Source organism: Nyctereutes procyonoides, unplaced genomic scaffold (assembly GCF_905146905.1).
Source record: "Nyctereutes procyonoides isolate TBG_1078 unplaced genomic scaffold, NYPRO_anot_genome, whole genome shotgun sequence".
Lineage (NCBI taxonomy): Eukaryota > Metazoa > Chordata > Mammalia > Carnivora > Canidae > Nyctereutes > Nyctereutes procyonoides.
In genome coordinates, this window is record NW_026575048.1 from 7,098,177 (window position 1) to 7,120,766 (window position 22,590).

At 52.8% G+C, this 22,590-nt stretch overlaps 1 protein-coding gene across 1 annotated transcript in view; it reads left to right on the plus strand.

The window, feature by feature from the left end:
- Nucleotides 1–13,648: 13,648 nt before the first annotated feature.
- Nucleotides 13,649–22,590, plus strand: part of HPCAL1 (hippocalcin like 1) — a 112,125-nt gene continuing 103,183 nt past the window's right edge. Inside the window, exon 1 of the mRNA XM_055327296.1 lies at nucleotides 13,649–13,950. The gene's annotated coding sequence lies outside the window, so the exon portion shown is untranslated. The remainder of the gene's footprint in view (nucleotides 13,951–22,590) is intronic.

The window sequence follows — 22,590 nt, forward strand, 5'->3', positions numbered from 1 at the left end:
ACTTCAGTGAGGGACCTGCAGTCTGTTGCTTTTCTTTTGCCACCACTGAGCCTGCCCTCTTGTAAGAAGGAAAACTTGCAGGGCGCCTTCCCTGCCCTCCGTGGGGACACGGCAGGGCAGGCACCCAGGGGGCACCAGGGGATACCTAGGGGCTATAGGGAGAGGGTGCACAGTGCTGGGGAGCCACACCTCTGCTCGTGGGGACACAGGGTGCTGGGGAGGAAGGTTCTCAGGGACTCTCACCGGATGGGCTGCCTGGAGAGGCCACAGCAGGAGCACCTCTGCAGAGGTAAGAGAGCATGGCACCTGCAGACAAGGGACAGGACATCCAGGGCAGAGGTCATGGTCACTTAATTCCTGAATCAGCTCCAGGAGGAATGCTGAGACCCAGTCCCTACTTCCCAGAAATGAGCAAACCCAGACCCAGAGAGGTTGTGCAACATACCCAAGGCTACCCAGCTGCAAATGGTTTATTGGAAGCTCAAGTCTGGCCCCTGGTTGGGGGCTGGCAGCCCCAGGCCCTAGAAGGCACAAGAGCTCCCTGCTGGCTTGGCAGGAGGAAGTGGCCTGGGTTCTCAGCAGGAAGCCTGCCTCCAGTGCTGAGTCACTCTGGCCCCTGGCTGGTATGGGGGCAGGAGGAAGGGAGCTGCCCAGCAGCCCTGTGGGGCCTGTGCTGCTGTGTACAAGCCAACCCACGCACCCCTGCAGGGCCTCAGGAGGCCCGACCTGGCCTCCACTGCTGCATTTTTACTGGGTGAGGGCTGCTGCATGCGGATGAGGGAGCCCCCACCCCAGTGTGCTCTCAGGATGATGGTGGGGGTACAGCCAAGTCACCGGGTATCACAAAGCCCAGGCCAGGCAGCGCCCTGGCTGCAGGAGAGGTGCCTAGGGACGTGGCATCCAGCTCTGAGACAAATTCTGCGGGGTGAATGGTGCTCGATAAGTAGGGAATGTGGGGACGGCTTTCCCGGCAGGGAGGGGTGGGGAAGGCTGGCATGGGCCAGTGCAGAAGGAATTCCAGAGTGGGCCTGAGCAGAAGGGCCTGCAGGGGGGCAAGGGAGAGACAAGGCCAGTTCTCCAGCCGCCGCGCCTGCCGTGGTGATGGGCCCTGAACCCTCAGCCACTCCACTCTTACCAGGACTGGGTGGGCTCTCGAGCAAGGAAGACCGGCAGGGCTCTGGGCAGGATCCGGAGCTGGAAAGGTCTGCAAATAGTTTCCTGAGCTCAGAAAACAGTCTTGGGTGCGAATCCCCTGGGGGCAGAGGGTTCCTACCTTGTAGGATCTTTCCTGGATGTACAGCTGTGGTGGGGCGTCCCTTCTGGAGAGCAGGCCTGACAGGGCAGGGAGAGTGCCAGGCCTTCCTGCCGCCCCGCGGGCAGGCCCTGCCCTCCACTTGCCTCTGCTCTCAGCTGGGGCAGTGAGGCCCAGGGCTTCAGCCGGTCAGTGGGCACAGTCCCCTGCTCTCTCTGGGCAGGTGCATTCTCTGACAAACCAGGCCCGTGGGGGCGTCCTGGGAAGGCGGTCGAAGCAGGAACAGCCCCCCGAATGCAAACCGGCAGATCACCTGTCACCAGGGCATTCCGAGCAGAGCCTGGCACCCTTCCCGCTGACCCAGCAGTCTGCAGCCCTGAAAAGAGAAACAAAATGAGGTGTTCTATTGCCTGCAAAGCTTTCGAATTCCTTTTCTTGCTGGTGTCTTGTCCACACTCCTACTCGAAGACAGTGATAGGGAGACAGCGTCTGCCCTGGGCTTTGGGGCAAAGCAACAGAAGGAGGGCACAGCATCGGGTGGGGAGGACCAGCCGTGGGCTGGGTGGGGTCCAGAGCCCCAGTCTCTCAGCTACAACCGTCACTGGCACAGGGAGGGGCCTGGGTACTCTCGCCCTCCTCCACCTGAGACAGACGTAGGTGGAATATTCCAGACCCAGACTCCCTGGAGCCACCTCCTGTGAGCCTCTCCACCACGTGCCTGAGACGTTCACGCTAATATCTCAAAGCTGGGGGTTCTGGTGGCACCTGCTCTGAATCCAGGGACACTGGGCACAGAAGGGGCTGTCTCCTCCCCGAGGCAAAACCCAGCGCTGCCCAGCCAGCCCAGGCCAGGCCGGAAGATATAGCCTGGCAGGGCCCACGATGCCTCTCAGCCTCCACGCAGCTTTCCCTGGGAGCTAAAAGGAACGTAGGTTACTTCTTTGTTTTACTTTCTAGGACGTGGGGAGGGCAGGCAGGGAGACTGGGTTCTCTGGCTCTGTTCTTTCAGTGTGGAAGGGAGGATTGGCCAAGAGCGGGTTGGTCTGCGACAGCCTGACGCTGGCACGGCCTATATCCAGGCTCTAGGTATAGAAATGAACATACAAGAAATGTCCTGTCCCCAGGGAGCTCACAGTTTGGTGGTGGAGACAGGCAGATGTTGAGCTTGTGACAAAGCCGCGGGACAGACTCCCAGAGGGGCAGGGCAAGCACAGAGGGAAGGCTTCCCACGGAGCCAGGGCAGGCATGGGAGGGAGACACTCGGCTCACGGGCAGGGAGAGGGAGACACTCGGCTCACGCCCAAATGTGAACGGGCACCGAAGACTCACTAGGACAATTCCATTTTAACGTCATGTTTTGAAAACTCCAAACTGATGTAAAAAAAAAAAAATCCATGGTGAATAAAACGTCAAAAATTTAAACAGAGACCGGCTGCTGCTTTTCGTACGAACCTATGCTATTGAGCAATGGAACAAGTGTGTCCAATCCACCCAAGGTCACGGCCATGTCACCTTGTCCCCTGGACAGATTTGACAGTGGCAGAAGGACTGAGGCTCAAGGCTCTCCCCAAAGCCATGGCTTCTGAGTGTAGAGCTTCTCTTCCCATAGGCATTCACAAATGGGAGGAATTGTGATGAGTGTACAGAGGGACACACATCTTCCCTTCAGCCCGAGGCTGTGGTGTGGCTCAGGAGTACTGAGGAGCTTCTGGAGGCTAAATGGGTTTCTGGAGGGGGTACTGGGAATGCCTCAGGCAGAGGGCACAGGGCCTGCAAAGGCCTGGGGGCAGGAATGCCATTGCAGTGGACCTGCCAAGAGGATACAGGAAACTGAAATTTTTTTTTTTTTAGTAACAGCTTTATTGAGATATAATACACAGTATGCAATTCACCCATTTAAGTGCACAATTCAATGGTTTCTGTTGTTCACAGAGTTGTGTAACCATCACCACGACCAATTTTAGAACATGGTCATCACCCCAAGAATGAAACCCATCCCCTTTAGCAGATAGCCTGCATTTCACTTTGATCACTGCCTCCAGCTCTAGGAAGCCAGAAGTTTACTAAGAAAATAAAGTGATTTTTACTTTGGATGTTTGATCTTTGCAGATCCTAAACCTGTCTCAGTGGTCTAGATACAGAGTTATGCTGACATTTTGATCTTGCACCTTCATTGGGAGAGCCCCGAGACCTTCACAAGGTCAATTTTCTGGTTTGAAGCTTTCCCTTTTAAGCATGCAACATATTCTTTTATTTAAAGCATTTTGTCATGGAAATCTTTCTAAGATATTGTGAAAATCGGCCCAACGGTGATTCCTCTTGTCCCTTAACAACAGGATCCCAAATTTATTTGGAACTGCAAAGACCCGTTTAAGAGCTACACATTTTCCGGCTTCCTTACTGAAAGGTGTAGCCGTATGACTGCGTTCTGGCCAATGAGATGTGAGCAGAAGCATTGGTGGCACTTGCCTTCTCTTTAGAAGGAAGGGCTGGCCCTTTTCCCTTTTCTTCTTCATTCTGCCTAGACAAAGGATATAAATGCTGGAGCTTTTGCAGCTGTTCTGAGCCATGAGGTGACTTTAAGACCAAAGATCAGGGAAGATGGAGAAACACAAGAAAAGAAGAATGGATTCCTGTCATCTGGGACCATTTTAAGCCCAGACATCCTGTTTCTGGACTACTTAGAAACATAAAAAAAATCAACTTTAAAGTTTTCTTGTACCTCTTTACATTCCATCTTTGCTCCCCCAGATCTCCATACACCTGTCCTGGGCACCACCTATCTGCATTTTGTCTTATGGAACAGTATTGCCTTGGGCTGCTTCTTCCTCTTTTTTTTTTATGATTTTATTTATTTATTTGAGATAGTGCATGGTGAGGGGTGGGTGGGTGTGGTAGGGGCAGAGGGAGAGAGAGAAACTGAGTAGGGAGCCCAATGTGGGGCTTGAGCCCCAGACTCTGGGATCATGATCCGAGCCAAAGGCGATGCTTAACCAACTGAGCCACTCAGGTGCCCCACCCTGGGCTGCTTCTAAACAAGGAAGAAGGGATCCCTGGGTGGTGCAGCAGTTTGGCGCCTGCCTTTGGCCCAGGGCGTGATTCTGGAGACCCCGGATCGAATCCCACGTCGGGCTGCCGGTGCATGGAGCCTGCTTCTCCCTCTGCCTATGTCTCTGCCTCTTTCTCTCTCTCTCTGTGTGTGACTATCATAACATAAATAAAAATTAAAAAAAAATAAACAAGGAAGAACTAAATATCTAATTGCCGAAGCCAATATTTTTGGGATCTTTATGATTTGCAGCTGATTCTAACATAGAAGTGAACATAGATATATTACACGCAGCCTCAAAAAGAGGCTCGTAAACACATTGTGATATTGTCTTGACCCTTGTTAGAGATCCCATGTCCTAGATTGTTCCCTAGGAAACAGATTTGGAGATGAGATCTTCGAACCAGAGGTTTATTAGGGACTGCTCTTGGGCACACACCCCCGCAAGAAGGGCCACAGGGTGCGGGCGGCTGCATCAGACCCTCAGCTGTCCCCACAGGGAACTCTGAGGCTGAGGGAGACCTTCAGAGATGTCCTGGGCTAGGTCCCCAAGTTGCCAGTCACTGGGTGGGAGCTGACCCTGGGGAGCAAGGAACCTTAGGCCAGGCAGCTCTGTTCACTCAAGGGCAATTTCCAGAGAAGAATCAGCCAAGAGCCACAAGCAACCATCACTCCCAGCAGCTGAGGGGTGCCTGTCTTAGCCCTGATGGGGAATCTGGGAGGCATGTCACGGCAGCTGTGACACCGTGAGTTGTCCTCAGGGGTTCCTTAGCTGTGCGGGAGCAGCCTGTACCTGCCTGCAAGACCTCATGCCATTGACGGGGCAGATGCCTGGCTCTGTCCCTCTGCAGGGACAGCTCTGAGGCTGTCCCTCCTGGCTTCCCTCTGCACAGGGTCCCCTCACACCTGGGAAGCTGTGGTGTCAGATGATTTCTCTCCCTGTCTCTCCAGCTGCCCCCTTGCTGGGCTGTCTCTCCACGCACTGACTTTGGCAGTGCCTCCCTGTGTCCTGGCCCTTCCTTATTTTGAGCTTCACGTTGATTTCACTGGTCTCTGGTCCAGAGACATGAGGTTTAGCATCCTTCTGAGCTATTAGCATTTCTCTGCTCTGAGAATAGCTCACCGTGTTCCATGATTCTGCCTCATTTTACCTACTAAGGCTGAGAGGCATCTACAGAATTCAGGCCCTGGGCTGCATAATGAACTTCCCCTCCATGGCAAGAGCTCTTCCCTCTACTTGGTTTTCAGCGCTGAGTTCCCAAAGTCGGGGTTCCTGGCACTTTGACTTTTAAATTCGGTGGACACGATCGTAAATTAGAATCAGACTTCGAGACAGACAAAATGAGGGACAAGGGATACTGTTCGTGTTACTTTTTTTTAAATGAGAAATATTGTAAAACACAGATAAATATAGAGAATAATATCTCAGACACATACATATCTGCAACAGAGTTTCTATCTGAACAGATTGGCTTCATATTTTTAGAAATACTGCACGTCAGGTACCCTGGATTAGCACTGTACTGTACTGTACTCTCTTTCCCATCTTGCCCTGGGCCAGGAGCAATCACTAACAGGAATCAATGGGCTCCCTTTCAGTCCATTTTGATACTTTTGCTATGTTTGTACACATTTACATAAATGTACTTTGTATTGTTGTAGGTGAACATTAACAGTAACATGCCATTCTGTTTCCGTTCCTTATCTTTTTTAAAAATCCGATTTTTTTTAAGATCTATCCATGTCGATTCAGACGTATTGAGCTGATTTTACTGCCATTTATAGTAAACCCTCGTATGAATATCCACCTGTTTTGTTCACTCCATCCCCCAAACAAGGCACATTGAGGCTGCTTCTCACTCCTCCTATGTTGTGATGTGTTCTTGCACATGGCTTTTTGGCTTACACACAGAAGTTTTCTTGGGGTGAGTAACCAGAGTGGCTGAGAGTATTTGTCTCTCCACCTTCACCAGATATTGGCAAATCATTCTCCAAAGCAACCATTGCCACTTATCCTCTCCCCTAGAGCCTCTGAGGGCCCTTACCCCCCCATCCTTTCCATTACTCTGTAGCTATTGTGAAGAGTGCGGCTATCAACATTCATGCCCAAGTTTTGGAGTGGAGATGTATTTTCCATCCTCTCCCGTATACACCTCGGGGTAGAACTGTCAGGTCACACTGTAAACTCTATGTTTAACTTTTGGAAGAATTGCCAAGCTGTTCTCCACAGCCAGCACACTGTTTTATGTTACCACCAGCAATGGATGTGGGTGGGCTCCAGTTTCTCCAAATCTCTGCAGACATTTGTTATTGTTTGTCTTTTGGATTATGACAACCCTGGTGTATGTGAAGTTGTCTCCCGGAGTTTTTCCTTTGTATCTCCCTGGTAACTAATGATGTTGGCCATCTTTTCACGTGCCTACTGGCCCTGTGTACATCTTCCTTAGAGAGACGTCTATCCGAATCCTTTTCCATTTTTAAATTGGGTCATTTGTCTTTTTATTGGTGAGTTGTAGGAGTTCAATGTATATGCAATAGAGGTTCCTTATTAGGTAGACAGTTTGCAAATATTTTTTCCCTTTCTGTGGATTGTCTTTCATTTTCTTGATGGTGCCCTTTGAAGCACCAAAGTTTTACATTTTGTCAACTTTTCCTTTGATTGCCTGTACACTTGCTGTCATAAGGAGCCGTTGCCTGATCTGAGGTCCCAAAGATTTATGCCTGTGTTTTCTTCTAAGACTTCATAGCTTTAGCTCTTACATTTAGGTCTTTGATCCATTTGGAGTTACTTTTTGTAAATGGTGTGAGGTAGGGGCCCAACTTCATTCTTCTACAGGTGACCATCTGGGACCACCCAGTTGTTCCAAAATGACTTGTTCGAAAGCCTATGCTTTCTCTCACTGAATTGTTCTTGGCACACTTGTCAAAATGCCAGTTGATTATAAATGTGAGGGTTTATTTCTGGACTTTTAATTTATTCCATTCATCTATGTATGTAACCTTATGCAAGTACCGCACTCTCCTGATTACGATAGCTTTGTTGTAATGATAGTTTTCCCAGATGTAAATTATAAAGCATGTTTTGTCTGCCTCAGAAGACTGCCGAGGCCAGTGGTTCTCAAAATGTGGATTCCTGACCAGCAACATGATCATCAGCTGGTAATTTGTTAGAAATGTAAATTCTCAGGCAACACCCCAGACTTTATGAATCATTAACTCTGGGGGTGGGACTTAGCAATCTGTTTTCTGTGAGCTCTTCAGGGGATTCTGATTTACACTAAAGTTGGGGATCCAACTTGCTCTATATCCAGTTGCTCTATATCTGCACCATCCAGATGACAGCCACTGGTCGCATATGGCTATTAAGCACTTGAATTGCGCTAGTTTGAATTGAGATGTGCTATAAATATAGAACACATACTGAATGTCAAAAACTTAACATGAAAAAAAAAGAAGGCAAAATATCTTATTCATAATTTTTAGAGTGACTACATGTTGAATGACATTTCCTATATATTGAGTTAAAAGAATGTCTCATTAAAATTAATTTTGCCTGTGTCTTTTTATGTTTAAAAATGTGCCTGCATATGTGGGTCACATTTTCTTTCTGTTGGAACTTGGACAGTTGGCTAGAAGGTGAAATGAGAGACAAGCAGGGCTGTGAGGGTGTTACTTCCAATCCACATTAGCCGCTGAACTGTTTCAGAGTGGATGCTCACCTACTGCCCTGCTCAGGTCATGTACGGATTTCTCAGGCTCCAGGAGCTCTAGTTCTCAGAAGAGAAGCCATCGGGAGCAGAGCTGGAAAGGCAAGAAGCCTTTTCCGGTTCAGACTGGTTGGAAACAGCGGTCAAAGCCACTGTTTGTGTTTGGCTTTGGGTTTCTTGCTTTAGCAGGAGTGTCAAGCAGCCAAAAAGACTCTTGGCTGCTTCCCTCATGGTTCACCAACATGGAAAAGATGTCAGGCCTGGTGTGCAGCTCCCCAGGTGGGGGGCTTTGGCTTTACATGCGGGGGGCGGGGGGGCCTGGCAAGCTGCTGCTGGGGTGTGCTCCTTCTACACCAGGTAATCATGCAGGGCATGGACACAGGCCCCCATCGATCCAGTTGCACAGACCAGCAAGGTACCCCTGTCCCAGGGGCTCCAGTCCAACGCACCATGACCACTCCTGGTGGAGCCATGACTTCAAGATCAGCATTCACAGAACCAGGCAGGCAGGCAGGCAGGTACTTCAGCAGGGTACCAGGCCACCATCTGACCTCCTCTTTGCTCTGGTCACCTGAGGGCAGTGCTGCCCTGAGGAAACAAGCTCCCGGGTTTTAGGTGTCTTGTTCAGGTGACATAGCCTGAACGTGTCAGAACTGGGACTAGACCCGGGGTCTCCTGAGATTCACTGGGATGCTTTCCTCTATACATTTGTACTGAGTCAGTCCATCTTTGATGATGTGCTGACGATGTAAAGGGAAGGTCCTTATCACTTACTGGGTACCGATCGTGCCTTGGGGTCCTTTACACTCATTGCCTCTTCTAGTCCAAGGGAGACACGAATACCCACGTTTTATAAATGAGGAAATCGGAACCCTGGGTTAGGACTCAGTTGGGATTGCTGGAGAGAATGTTCTGGATTTGCTAAAGTTGAAGGAGGAAGGAGCAGGAAATGAAGGAGGAAGGGAGTTATTTCCAAGGTCCCGATGGCGGTGACTGCAGGAACAGACCTGCCTCTTGGTCTGCCTGACCCAGAAGCCCCCTCACTGCCCCTGGACCTCAGCAGCAGGTGTGCCTTTGGTGATGCTGAGAGACAGCCCAGCTCCTGAGCCCTTACGGGCAAGCCGGGCTCCCTCCCACACCCTCACCCCCTTCCCCAGGGAGCAGGGGCAAGTGGAAGAGGCACTGCTCTAGGTACAAACCAAGGTCCTGAAAGACCCTGGTCCTGAGGACTGGATCCGGGGGACCCACCCTTGCAGCTAGAGGTGGGGGCAGCTGGGCAGCTGGGCAGGAAACAGAGGATGAGAAGATATATTGGCATGTCTTAGCTTGTGCTGCCATAACAAAATCCCAAGGCTGAGGGACTTACCGAAGACATTTATCTCTCACAGCTCCAGAGGCTGGAAGTCCAAGATCAAGGTGTTGGCAGATTCAGAATCCGGGGGGCTCCTTTCCCGGCTTGCATATGGCTGCCTTCTCTCTGTGTCCTCACCAGGCCTCTGTGGGCGGAGGGAGAGATCTCATTCCCTCTTCCTCTTCTTACAAAGGCCCCAGTCCTATTGGATTAGGATCCCATCCTTATGACCTCATTAACCTTAATTACTTCTTAAAAGCCTTCTCTCCAAATACAGGTGCTCTGAGTGTGTCAGGGCTTGGGATATGACTTTTGGAGGGACATGCCTCAGTCCATAGCAGGGGAGCTGCTCTAGGAGAAGGGTCAATCTAGTTTACCTTGACCCCTTGGAGCTTTGCAAGGAGGAAGGGGGAAGGGGGAGCCATCTGAAAATGCCTCTGAGTCACGCTCCCTAGGTAAGCCATGGGTCACAGTATCTGCTTCAGGGGCCTCTGCGAACACTGGTGGACCTCAGGGAGAAGCAGGCTGGCCTCATCATCCAACTTCCCCACCTCTGATCCCTACTGACCTGAGGCAGGATGCAGCGATTCCAGAAATTCTTGGCTGTTGGTGCTGCTAGCAAGTTCTCCGATCATTTCCTCCAGTATGAGGTTCTGGGGTGAGGAGAAGGGTGTGTAGCCAGTGATGCTGCCTCTAGCCTAAGGGAACACGGCCCACTCCAGTCCCAGCAGCCACACTTCTCCCCTCTGTAGTTGTAAGGACACAGAGGGACAGAATCAAAAGAGGACCTGGAGACAAGTGGGCCTTTACTTCCCGAAGCATTCAGGAGCAGGGGTTTGTGAGCTAGAACCATGTTTATTGGAAAGAACCTCCTTAGTAGGATGTGCATTCAAGTTCATCAAAGGACTGTGAATGATTTTTTTAAATAGTATTTTTTACTATATATTTCTATTATTTTTACTATTTTTATACTATTTTGCCATTATTTTTAAATAGGATTTTTCCAAAGCCTGTATGGGCCCAGCCCAGTGACACTGAATCTGGCTTTTGGACTTGGCTGCCCCTGATGCTAATATGTGTCCTTGGACATTTCCTTTCTCCAAGAGTGTGATCTCATCTGTAAAATGTAGTAATAATCTCAAGAATGTTGGGAATAGCATATGTAAAAGTGCTTCGAGAACAGTAATGTCATAAAACTAAGTCAGATAGTATTAAGAATAGTCAGACTCACTCCTGACTTTTAGTGTTTACAGCCATGTAACTGTAAATAGAAGGCACACTGTATATACAGCATGCCACCTGTTAGGTGTTGAACTGTTCCCCCATAAAGATGTTGAGGTCCTAATCTCCGGTACCTGTGAACCTGACCCTATTTGGAAACAGTGTCTTTGCACGTGACCAAGTTAAGGCCATTAGAATGGGCTCTTGTCCGGTAGGACTGGTGTCCTTATTGGGGAGAATTGGAAACAGAGGCAGACACACACAGAGGAAAGGTATTATGAAGGTTTGGGGAGAAGATGGCCATCTCTAAGCCACGAAGCACCTGAGCCTACAGGAGCAGGGGACAGGCTTGGGAAAGATTCCCCACCAGGTCCCTCAGAAGGAACCAACCTTGCTGACACATTGATCTCGGATTTCCCAGCTTCCAAGAACTCTGAGACAACACGTCTTGGTTTGAGCCAGCCAGCTTGTGGTACTCTGTCGTGGCAGCCCCAGGAACCTAACAGAACACCATACCCCGAATTTGTTTTTTGCTTTGCTCTAGTTCATGAAATTCAAAAGTACTTATCGAGTAACTACTATCTGCCCTTCCTCTGAAAGAATAAAAGGAAGAGGTCAGGTTGTATCTCACCTGAGGGAGACCCTGCTCCTTTAGAAGTTCAGGGAAGGGGGAAAAAAGTTCAGGGAAGGGAAATGCATAGTTGCTGAGAGGTCAGAGGCGGTGAAATCTGAGTGGAGCCCTGAGGGGTAGGTGGGTTCCAGATGGGTGAGAGAGAAGGGCCCAGGCAAAGGCCCCCGAGGCCCACTGATAGGCGGGGTCCAGGATGTGCCTCCACCCACCTCTGTACTCGCCCTGAGATTTCTCTACCTGCCTCGCTCTGGGTCTACTGAGCTTTCCCCTCCTCCTTATATTTCAAGACCCAGTGAAACCGTCACCTGCTCTGTGAGCCATTCCTGACCCTCTCCCCATGAGCTGATTTTGCGGGGGGAGAGGGGGCACGGCGAGCTATAGCGCAGTCCTCGATGACGGTGTTATCATGTCCTGTATGGATGTCTGTTGCCCTGTGACTGGGCTGGGGAGACCCGTGCTCTGAATCTGTGGCAGAGACACTGTGATGTGCTCACCCAAACGACCGTTTCCTCCTGGGCACAGAGGAAGGCTGTGATTGCTGGACCCCTTGCAGCCCGGTGGCACCAGTTCTGGTCATTGACTGCGGACCCATGTGATGTGTGCCTCCTCCGGGCCTGGCTCCCAGTGACCTCTCACCCCCACCCGGAGACCCCCAGCTCGCACTATCCCCTCCCTTGTGGCTGGCTGGAAGTCAAGGGGCCGGGGAAGACCTCAGACGCCCTGAGGGAAGAATCTCTAGATGGGAGAGATTCTGGTGGAATCTCCAGATGGAAGCGGCTGGAGTTCCTGAACATCCGGAGTGTTCCCCCCAGGAGTCTTCCCCGAGCCCTCTGACCTAGCCCTGAACCGCAGCCTGAGTGAGAAGTGGGTCTTACGTGTGACCCCAGCAGCACTAGCCTATGCCAATCAACCCAGTATCTGCAGTCCCCCTGCCGATGGGCCTGGGCTTGACATGTGGCTGGGAGCCTCTCACCTGTAACCCCACCCTCTGCACGGACATACTCAGGGAAACCTGCTCGATGACCCTGGCCCCTGGTCTGCTGAGAAAGAAGGATGCTGCCCCTGGGTACCAGAGCTGCTCTGTGCGACATCACCACAGCCCCATACCGGTGACGCTGGCGCTCACAGTCATTATTGTATTTAATCCCCACAGCAGGGCTGCCTAGGAGACTAACTCCCTCTGGGGTTGCCTTTGCCATTTGCTTGCTGAGAGGGGGGTCTGGGCTCAGACCACCTTGCCAGCCAGCGCAGCGCTCCCCCCGTCAAGCCGCCCACCAGCATTGCTCCCTGCAGCCTCCTGTGTAGTGGGAGTTCACTCACCGTGTTTTTGTGGAGGAGGATTTGCAGGAGGATTTGAGTTTTCCCCTAGAGACGCCAGAAAGACAGTCTGTCTCAGCCTAACACTAACGCCCAGCTCCACATTCAGGGCTGTTTCTGTGGTTACCTTTCTTCGGGGATGTTTGGGGTGGGTGGGTGGTGGTAGTGGTGGGTGTGTGTATATATTTGCTTTTTCCAGGGCCCAGATTTTCAGGAGCTACTGGGGCGAGGGGTTCTGGGAAGCACAGTCCCCCATTCCTTCCCTCAGGGAGGTGCCTTCGGAGGGGGACAGAGGAAGTCTACAGGAAACACAGGTTTGTCTCTCCCTGCCGCCCAGGCCGCCTGTGTCTGGGACCAGGATGTCAACCAAGGACCCGCAGCCCGTAAGGGAGGGAGGGGCCCCGGAAGAAGCCTGCTCCGCCGCCTGTGCATTTTATAGGTGGGGAAACCGAGGCCGCGGGAGTCTCAGGGACTTGCTGAAATCGCCAGAATTGGCAAAGGCAAGCAGAACTGGAACTCAGGCGTCCCTCCTCCCGGTCCTCCGCTCCTTCCCCGAAAGAGGCGCGGTCGGTAGGGTGTATCCGCGCAGGGGACTGGCGGTGAGGGTGCCAGAGGGCCCTGGGAGACAGCCTGCAGCCTGGGGCGACTCCGGCCTCTTCCCTTTCTGGGCCACCCGGGCCGCACTTCCTGCAGAGGCCCGGGAGGCGGGGGGTGGGCGCGGAGCTGGCCCCTCCCGGTGCCGCCTCCCGCCTCTCCCACGCCCGCAGGCCAGAGGCCAAGGGTTAGGGAGGCGGCCCCGGTGCTCGGCTCCGCTCCGGCCCCGAGATCCGCCCGGGACCCGGGCCGGGCTGGGGCCCGGGCGGGGCGGAGGGCGCAGCGGGGAGCACCGAGGGGCGCGGGGGGGAGGCTCGGAGGCCCGCACCCCGGGGCCGGGAGGGGCGTGGCCAGGGCCGGGGGCGCGACCCACGCAGGCAGGTGGGCGGGGCCGAGGCTGGGGGCGGGGCCTGGCGGGGGCGGGGCCTGGCGGGGCGGGGCCGCGGGGAACTCGAGCGCCGGCCCCGCCGCACGCCCCGCCCCCGGCCCCCGCCTCCGGGTCCCGCCTCCGGGTCCCGCCTTCGAGTCCCTTCCTTCCCGGCGCTGGCAGGCGGGCCGCGGCGGCTGCAGGCGGCGGACGGGCGGGCCGGCGGACGGGCGGGCGCCTCCACCTCGCTCGCTCCCTCGCCGCCGGCTTCCTTTTGTTTTTCTGGGAGGCGATGAGCGCAGGGCCGGCGCGGAGGCTGCGGGCGCACGGAGGCCCGCGCTCCTAGCCACCCCTCCCGGCCTCGGCGCGCTCGCCCCGGGCAGCGGCCCGCGCCCGCCCTAGCGCCAGCCGCGCCGAACTTGGGCTCGGGCAGCCGGCGGCCGCGTCCTGCGCCGGAGCAGGTAGGGCTGCGGGGAGTGCGGGCGTGTGCACCGGCGTGAGCTGCGACCCGGCTCTCTGCGTGTGCGCGCGCGCGCGTGTGTTGGGGGTGCCTCCTCTGTCTGTCTGCGTGGTGGAGTTGTGGATGACCGCGGACGGTGCTGTGTCCCCGGAATGGCGTGTCCTAGAGGGGATCCGTGTGCACAGTGGGTGTGCACATTTTGGGCTGCGTTTGTGGAATTGTGCGTCGGGGCGCAGTTGCTGGTGTGAGCGGCTGCGCGTGGGGCGCGGGTGGCGGGGTGGGCGTGGGCGGGCCAGCCCTGCGTGCGGAGCCCTCTGGCCCCCGCCGGCCGGCGCAGTGCGGAGCTTCAGCCGCCCCCACCCCGGATCCCCGGGAGCTAGCGCGGGCCTCTGGGGCTGCCTGGGTTCGCCCCGCCGGGGGGCAGGTCCCGCAGCCCACGTGGGTGGCAGGTGCGCTCCGGCCAGGGTAGGGGGCGGCGACCATCCTCTCCCTGCTCGCTAGGCCCAGGGGCGACGGCCGAGCCCTGCTCCGCAGTTAGGAGCCCTGGCCTCGCCGTGACCCGCACTGCGACCTGAGCCAGGCACGCCACCTTCCCTGGTTGAGGTTTGCTTCTCTATCAAATGGGGACAGTTCCTCCCTCGGGGTCTCTCATGACATTTAAAACGAGAACGCGCTAAAGACAGCGCTTGGCCCAGCGCTTGGCACACAGTAGGTGCTTAAGTTAATTGCATTAGTGTCAATGAGTGTCTCTCTCTTTTTAAATCCTTTTTCCCCCTCTTTATCGTCTGTGGTGCTATTACAGCCCCCTCCCGCGAATGTTGTGTGCCTCCCTCACGGCCCTAACTTAACCGCGAAGCACCGAGATTCGAGAAAGTTTGGGCTGCCGGGTGCGCCGCCAGCTCTGCGCACCTCCCGGGCGGCGCCGCCTCGGGTCTGCAGGAGCGCGCAGCGCCCAGCCGCGAAGGCTCCGGCGCCCGAGCTGGGGGTCCCTCTCCTGGCCAACTGCGGCGGCGGCTGCTGGAATCGGGAGCCTTTTTGTTCAACAAGTGCCTAGTCCCTGGGGCTTGCAGCTCGTGGAGTCTGGCGGCAAGGGCGTGAAAGTGGCACTCCCCGCAGAGACGGACCTTGGGCTCCCAGGGCATCCCGGCCGCCGGGTCTAGCAGAAGGCATCCCCTCTGCTCCCGGCCAACGCCGATTCCCCCTGGGGGTGGGGGTGGGGTGTTTGCCAGGACCGCCAGTCCTGCATTGGGGCCTGGGCGCTGAACACCCTCTGACCCTACCCCCACCCATCCAACTGCGGCTCTGTTGGATCATCCTCGCCCAGAGGAGGCCAAGGGCCGGTAGGATCCTTCCTCCTAGTCCTACACCTTAATTTTTAAAATATTTAGTTTGAAGCCTACGGCTGTGTAACATTGAACTGCAGTGAATGTGCGCACCCTCTAAGCACGATTCACTCTCAGGGAGAGTCCTGCCAACCGCAGCATATCGCTTGCTCAGACCCAGCGGGGCCAGCTGGCCCTGGCTGCCCTGCTGCCTTCTGCCAAAGCTGGTGATTCCTTCCCTCCCTCGCTGTGGTTTTTTTCTTCCTCTCAGGACCCTTCCCAGTCGGAAACACAAATAACCTTTCACCAAGAGAGCTGTGGACCTCATGGTGCATGCTGCTCTCAAAATGGAGCATCTGCATGGGATGGGGCTGGGGGCATGGAGATCATCAACTGGGCTGTGCGGAGGCGTGGGATGCATTTCCTGGGATCACCTGCTCCCGGTGGGTGTGCTCAGGGAGCTGGAATCCTTTGCAGGCTTTGATGACACAGGAGCAGAAACCTCTTGCTTGGTCTGTCTTTACCAGCACCTTCTGCTGAGGCCTCAGTGGTAATGGCAGGCCAGGGGATCAGGGGACCTGGATAAGCCAAATTTTCATCCGATTTGGTGTCAGGGCACACTTAGAATGCAAGCTGCTTTTTCTGTTTCATAAGATGATTTTATATCCAAGAGGAGAAAAGGGCTTTTCATCTGAATCCTACTCTCTTTCCCATAATCAGATTGAATAATATTGAAAAAAAAATCAGGCTGGCTTCGTCAGCTCAGAAGACAGATCAAAAGCTGGGGTATTTGTTGTTGTCGTTGTTGGTTTGTATTTTCCTGCTTAAAACCAGCCCTTTGTCTCAAGCAAAGCAGTGTTTTGGCCCTAGATCTATTTCTGTTTCACTTTTGAGAGCGCCTGTAATTACTGAGCTCTTGAGGTTTTATTGGATAATGTGCCAGAGGGAAGGCCCAGGGCCTCTGGCTGTGGGATGTGGTGCGTTGTAGCCTTCCCTGCTCCCTTTGGGTTCCACTTTGATGTTTTTCATAAGGTGGAAAATAGATGTGAACATGTGATAATAACTTGGGACACCTGGCATTGGGAATCAGATGCCTGGAAGCTCAGACTTGTGGAGACACAACAGGTCAAAACCCCAGAAGAACAGAGATTTGCCCAAACCCTAGCCAGTGATCCATTCATTTCCAATAAGCCTTCTAGAGGGAAACTCTGTGAGATATAAAGGAGCTTGGACTAATTCCTTCAGAATTTATCTTAATGCCCCTTTCTGGCCACTGGGTTGTGCAGAATTAGAAATACAAGCTGTTGAGTGACAGGAGTGGACTCACCTCTGCATACAGTCCCCATCCAGGCCTCCTCCTTACCGAGCTCTGTCTCTACCTGGAGCTGCTCTGGAGTTTCATCATGGTAAAGCAGTAGTGCTGTCTTTCTGGGCTCAGACCCACTGCCTTTGGGGCTCCACATGCACGGTTCCAAGGGTTGCCTTTTCGCAGAAAATACCCTATTGAGTATTTGTGTGTGAGGCAGTCTGTCTCCCCCTTATGCCTACCGTCCTTCCTCTAAACTTCTTCTAAGACCTAGTATTGCCACTCATAAATGGTGAAGTGCCCAGGTCACTTAGGAACCAGTGTTAATCCCTGATACTACTAAGGAGCCCCAGAGTTTATTTGGCACCGGAGAGTAAGCTATTTGGCAGCTGAAATTTTATCTAAATCAGGATCAGGTTTGTGTTAGAATTTAGCATTCCAGCAAGCCTGAAACCAAGCTTGTTTGTTATGGGATAATGCTTCTAATTTGTGAGTCTCCGGCCCAGGCCTGATGGGGGATTATGTGTATTTTGCTAGTTTGTCAGCCCTGGATGTCATTGTATGTGGAGGGAGGGCACTTGTAAACTTTAATCATGCTCTGTCTACTTTGGGATTCACCATCCTCCCACAGTCTCAGTGGGTTTCTTTGGTGTTTTCGTGCCCACGTGTAGGGCTGTGCATCTGTGCATCTCATGTGGCTTTTGTTCTCTTCCTTTTGGGTTGAGTTTCTAATCAGGGGACGACAGGTCGTGGTGTATGGAGATGGCTTAGGGGCCATCTTGGTGATTCTTGCTCCATGGGGGAAAAATGTTTCTTTCAAATCACTTGGTACCAAACAACAACAACAAAGAATGGAATCTGGTGACATGGGTTTTAATGTAACTTCCGGTAATCGATACAGTTTGACAGGTGAACAATTTCTTAGGCACTGATGAGCAAGGTGCAAGTCTAAAGAATTTTTTTTTTCCATCATCAGGAAAGCACAGTAAATCCTTTAGGAGAGCCCTGCCTTGGCCATGTCCTTTCAAGTATAATTGAATTTCAGAGGCAAAGCTTCATATCTCTGCATTTATGAGGCATGACTAACTGAAGACACTTTCCGAGAGATCTCAGGCTCTCTTCCTGTGGCAGCCCTCCCCTGCCAGCAGCAGGTGGGCAAAGATGCCTTCTTGGGGCTCTTTTCATTTACCTTTATAAGCCAAGCGCACCCCCGACACCTGCTAATCCAGCAGCTGTGTTTTCCGGATATCTGTTGCTTTTCAGCTCTTGAGGTGCAGCTCAGGTTGGCAGGAAGCCAGGAGCCGGGTCGGGGTGCTGGCATCCGTCCCACCTGCCTCACTAGATGAGAAGTTTCTGCGGAGCCAGTGATGGGTCTGTGACCCTTGGCTGAGAAACACTTGGGATTGTTAAATTCGTACTCCCTGGAGGAGGCCGCCGTGATTCTGAAGACAGGGAGAAGGCTTTTGGGGGTGTGTGGTTCTCCTCGTGGAAGTCTCCCGAGATTGCCTCAGTACCCGGTGGCCCAGCTGAAATCCGTCCTTGCTGCGTGCCTCTTTTGGCCACGGGGGTGTCCCTTAGGTGCTCTTCTAGTGCTTTCCTTTCAGCTGGGCTCACGCTGTGCATTGGAGGCCGAGAAAACCTGAGCTCTCCCTACACCCAGACCCATGGCCCTCATCATGCAGGCTCCACGCTACTGCACATCAAAGCAGAGCCCAGAACTTCCTGCCACCCCCAAGCCGGTCCCTCTACCTGTTGTAGTGAAGGACTTGCCTCCTCCATCATTACAGCTAGAAATCTCAGGAGTGTTTCTGGGCTCTTGCCCCCTCTTCCTCTGTCCATAAATCATGATGCGGTCAGTCCTCTGTTGTCCTAGTTCCTTCTCTCTGTCCCCAGGGCCCCTCTGTTCCTGCAGAGCAGAGCTGTCTCATCCCTTATCCTGGGTCCTGGAGACCCACTTCCAGTCCAGTCATTGCTGTCATCAGGTCCAGGCTGAAGACAGATTTTGTCATCTCACTCAGCCCGCTGGCCAACCACCCACTCCGAGTTCATGCTCTTGCTCAGTAAGTGTTCTTCTGAACACCTGCTGTGTGCCTTGCTCTGAGCAGAACTCTGAAAGCTCCATACAGGCTTCCTGCCAGAGCTCAGCTTGGGCTGGGGGCTGGGAAGACCTCCGAGGAGTCCTCAGAGCTTGACAGGGGCTCCGGGGAAGCTCCACCCCCTGGGCAGAGGGCGCATGATGTGGGCCTGGGAGCTAACCTTCCAAGCTGTGCTGGGAGGGGTGCAGGTGTCTGGCGGGTGGGGGGACCGCGAGGGTGAGGGTAGCCGGGTTGCCACAGCACCTGCCTTCTCTCCCACCCAGACTTCTCTATGTGCTAAACTCTTACTCATCCTTGAAAAAAATTTTTTAACAGCTTTATTGAGATATAATTTATATACTGTGAAGTGTACCCATTTCAAATGTACAATTCAGGAATTTTCAGTAAACTTACAGAATTGTGAAACCGTCACCACAATCCGGTTTTAGAACCTTTGCATTACCCCAGAAAGCTCCCTCCTGCCCATTTACTGTCACTCTCTGCCCCTGCTCCTACCCCCAGGCCACCAGCCAATGGGCTTTGTGCTTCTAGATTTGCCTTTTCTTCCTGCCTCTCATTTTATAGATATGGCTCCAGGGCCTCTTCCCTGAGGCTTTCCTGGGGTTTTCCAGTGAGAGTTGATTGTTCCCTCAGGCTGATCAAATAGCCTGGGTGGTTGCCCACCTGTGGGATGGCCAGCTCTGTGACGCAGTGACTGTCCATCTGGCCCCCTTTCCTCCCCTAGCACAGCGCTGGGTGCCTGGGGTGCACACAGGGCCTGTTGGCTGCGCTCAGTGAAGTTGCTTCCCTCACATTTCTTTCGTCAGCTCCTGAGTATCCAGCAACGAGTTAAAATTTAAATACGAGGTGGGGGTGGGGGAGTAATGATGATGTGGGTCAAGAACATGTGAGGCAGAAGAAGTCAAACCCATTATTTTTAAAAATATTTTATTTATTCATAAGAGACACACAGAGACAGGCAGAGACACCCAGGTGCCCCCAAACCCATTTTTTAAATTTTATTTCTTTCTTTATTTATTTTTAAAGATTTTATTTCTTTATGATAGACATAGAGAGAGAGGCAGAGACACAGGCAGAAGGAGAAGCAGGCTCCACGTGGGACTTGATCCCGGGTCTCCAGGATCACGCCCTGAGCCAAAGGCAGGCGCTAAACCGCTGAGCCACCCAGGGATCTCCCCAAACCCATTTTTTAAACAAAAAAATCCAGGATGTCCAGAGCACAACAGCTCACCCAAAGCCGTCGGCAAGAAGTAGAGGAACCAAAGTCACTTTCTCTCCCACCCCCGTTTGGTAGTAAGGATCTGCCCTTCTGGGGCTTTTCCTGGAGTGTTTAGTTTTTCTTGTCATAGTCTCCAAGCCACATAAATTCTGTGTAGGGCACGAGCGGTACGTGGCACATCTTCATCTGCCCCAGCGCTTGCCTCACAGCTGACCAGGTAGGAGTGACTTAAGTATGCGTGGGTGCAGGCTCTCCTGGGAGACAGACGGACAGAAGCCCTGGGAAGGGGGTGCACTTGCCCGGCTTGTACATTTCAGAAGACCTTCTCTTCTTGGGTTATTTTTGTAAGATAAATAGGAAAAAGCAGAGGAGGAGACCCCATTTTACAGATTGCAGATTGAGTCACAGAAATTGCCTACGCAGTGCAGACAGGTAGATCTGGGCCTGGTGTGTGGAGACCAGGTCACAAATGGTTGCTCTCCACTGTATGTTAACTAACAAAATTAAAAAGACAACCCAGACAAAAAAGAAACACTCCTATAAGAGGCAAAACAAAACAAAACAAAACAAAACAAAACAAAACAGAAAACACAAATAGCCCCTCTCTCCTAGCGAGGCAGAGAACATTCACAGTGGGCAGCAAGAGTGTCTTGTTTCTTTCTGAAGATCAGGGGTGTTGGGGTCCAGCAGCCCTGGTTTGAGTCAGGCTCTGCTCTTGTCACTTATCAGCTGGGTGATGCTCTCTGAGCTAAGTTTGCTCATGTGCAGGAAGGGGTTCCGGGGCCGCGTTAGACTATCACATGGAACCTGGACGTAGCGAACCCATGGAGTCTTTGGCTGGTCACATGTCTGTGGTAAGTGGTGGTGGCCATTGTTGCTATTTAAACGTTCTTGGAGGGACCCCTGGGTGGCTCAGTGGTTTAGTGTTGGGCTCTCTGCAAGGAACTTGCCTCTCCCTCAGCCTATGTGTCTCTCTCTCTCTGTCACTCATGAATAAATAAATAAATCTTAAAAAAAAATGACGTTCTTGGGTGGCAGTGCCTCCTCTGTCACTAAGGATTTCTTTTCATATTCAGGTTTATTAGGCATCTTTTTGACCCAGACTGTAGTAGCAAAGCGTTTGATGTGAGAGCCTGTGACTGTGTGTGAAGGCTCCCGGAGGGGAGCTGCTGTGGGCCGTGACTGGGGGCTAAGGAGCCGCCATTTTGGATTGCCCAGCTCATGCCTTCTGAGAAGCCTCTCTGAGGGTCGCGGACACAGTCGAGGTGGCCCCAGTTCAGGGGGCTGCACGAAGACGTAGAGGTGAGGTCATTCCTCAGACCCAGTGAGGTCCCGACCTCTTGACCCCCTGCCTTCTAGAGCACTTGGCAGCATTTCTTGAGTTTGCTTGTGAGTGTGCTCATCTGCCTATGGGCTGCCCGGGGACTCTTGGGAACCCCAGCAGAACCGCAATTCTGTGCGGCCGTGTGTATGGATCACAGCACTTTTTTCCCCCTCCGGCAGCAAAATGCTCAAGTCTCTGCTTCCTTCCTGTGCATTTATTAGACATTTCCAGAAAACAGAATTGACGACAGCTCCCCACCCCTCCCTGTCACTCCCATCCTCTCTCTTTGCTGTGCTGTAATCCATTTTTGGAGGGAAGTGAGAACCTCTCAAGATCAATCACCTGGGTTTAAAAACAAATCATTCCCAACACCATACAATTTTCCATATTTATGTGTGGGGCTGGGGAGTCAGTCCTGCCAGATTGAGTGTGCGATATCTAGAAAAGCCTGTGCCCCAACCATGGGCCCGAGGCAGGGCTGTGGGTGGGCAGGACTGGTGGCGCTCTCTCTCTCTCTCTCTCTCTCTCTCAGCCCTCTCCAAAGCGTGGGGTGGCAGTGGCAGGAATAAGACTTTATTAAAAATCCTCAGTCATGCAGTGCCAATCCCATGCTTGGTGACGCAGCCTGGACAGTCTGGCTCAGCTTCCAAGGGTGGGAGATGAAATGTGGTGGCTGCTTTGGCTTCTTTGGGTGTCTTTCTTTTCAGTGAGTAAAGGTAGAAAGAGGCCTCAGACAGATGTTGACGCTTGGCTTTCTTTCATGCTGGACCTTTGGCACTTATGATCCATTCTTATTCTCCGGGGAGTGTTTGTCCCTCTTCTTTCTCTCTGAAGATGGGATGAAAAATTGCTACTTTTATTAGCATATGTTCTTGATAATATGCTATTATCTGCCCTCAAAACAATATGGCCTCAGTGATTGTTTTCAGAGCTAGCTGTAAGGTGACAGCTTATGCATTTGGGAATGATTTTTACTATCACTGCAGGAAGTAGGGGGAGGCGAGTTGTAGTACAGGTGAAGTCCAGGTTTTCTCAGCCGGGGCCCCCCAAGCAGTGTGAAGATCTCACTGCGGCCCATTGCTCCTTCTCCCTGTGCTTTGTCCTGGGTCACATGCCGGCTTCCGAGTACATCCACATTATCATTTTCACCATCACCACACCACCCCCATCATCACCACCATCACTATCATCCTCCTCCTCATCATAGCTATCCCTATCATCACCACCATTACCTCTATCACCTTCTTTGTCCTCCTCCTCATCATCACCACTATCACTATCATCCTCCTCCTCATAGGCATCACCATCATCACCACCATCACCACCATTGCTGTCATCACCATTCTACTCCTCACAATCAACACCATCACTATC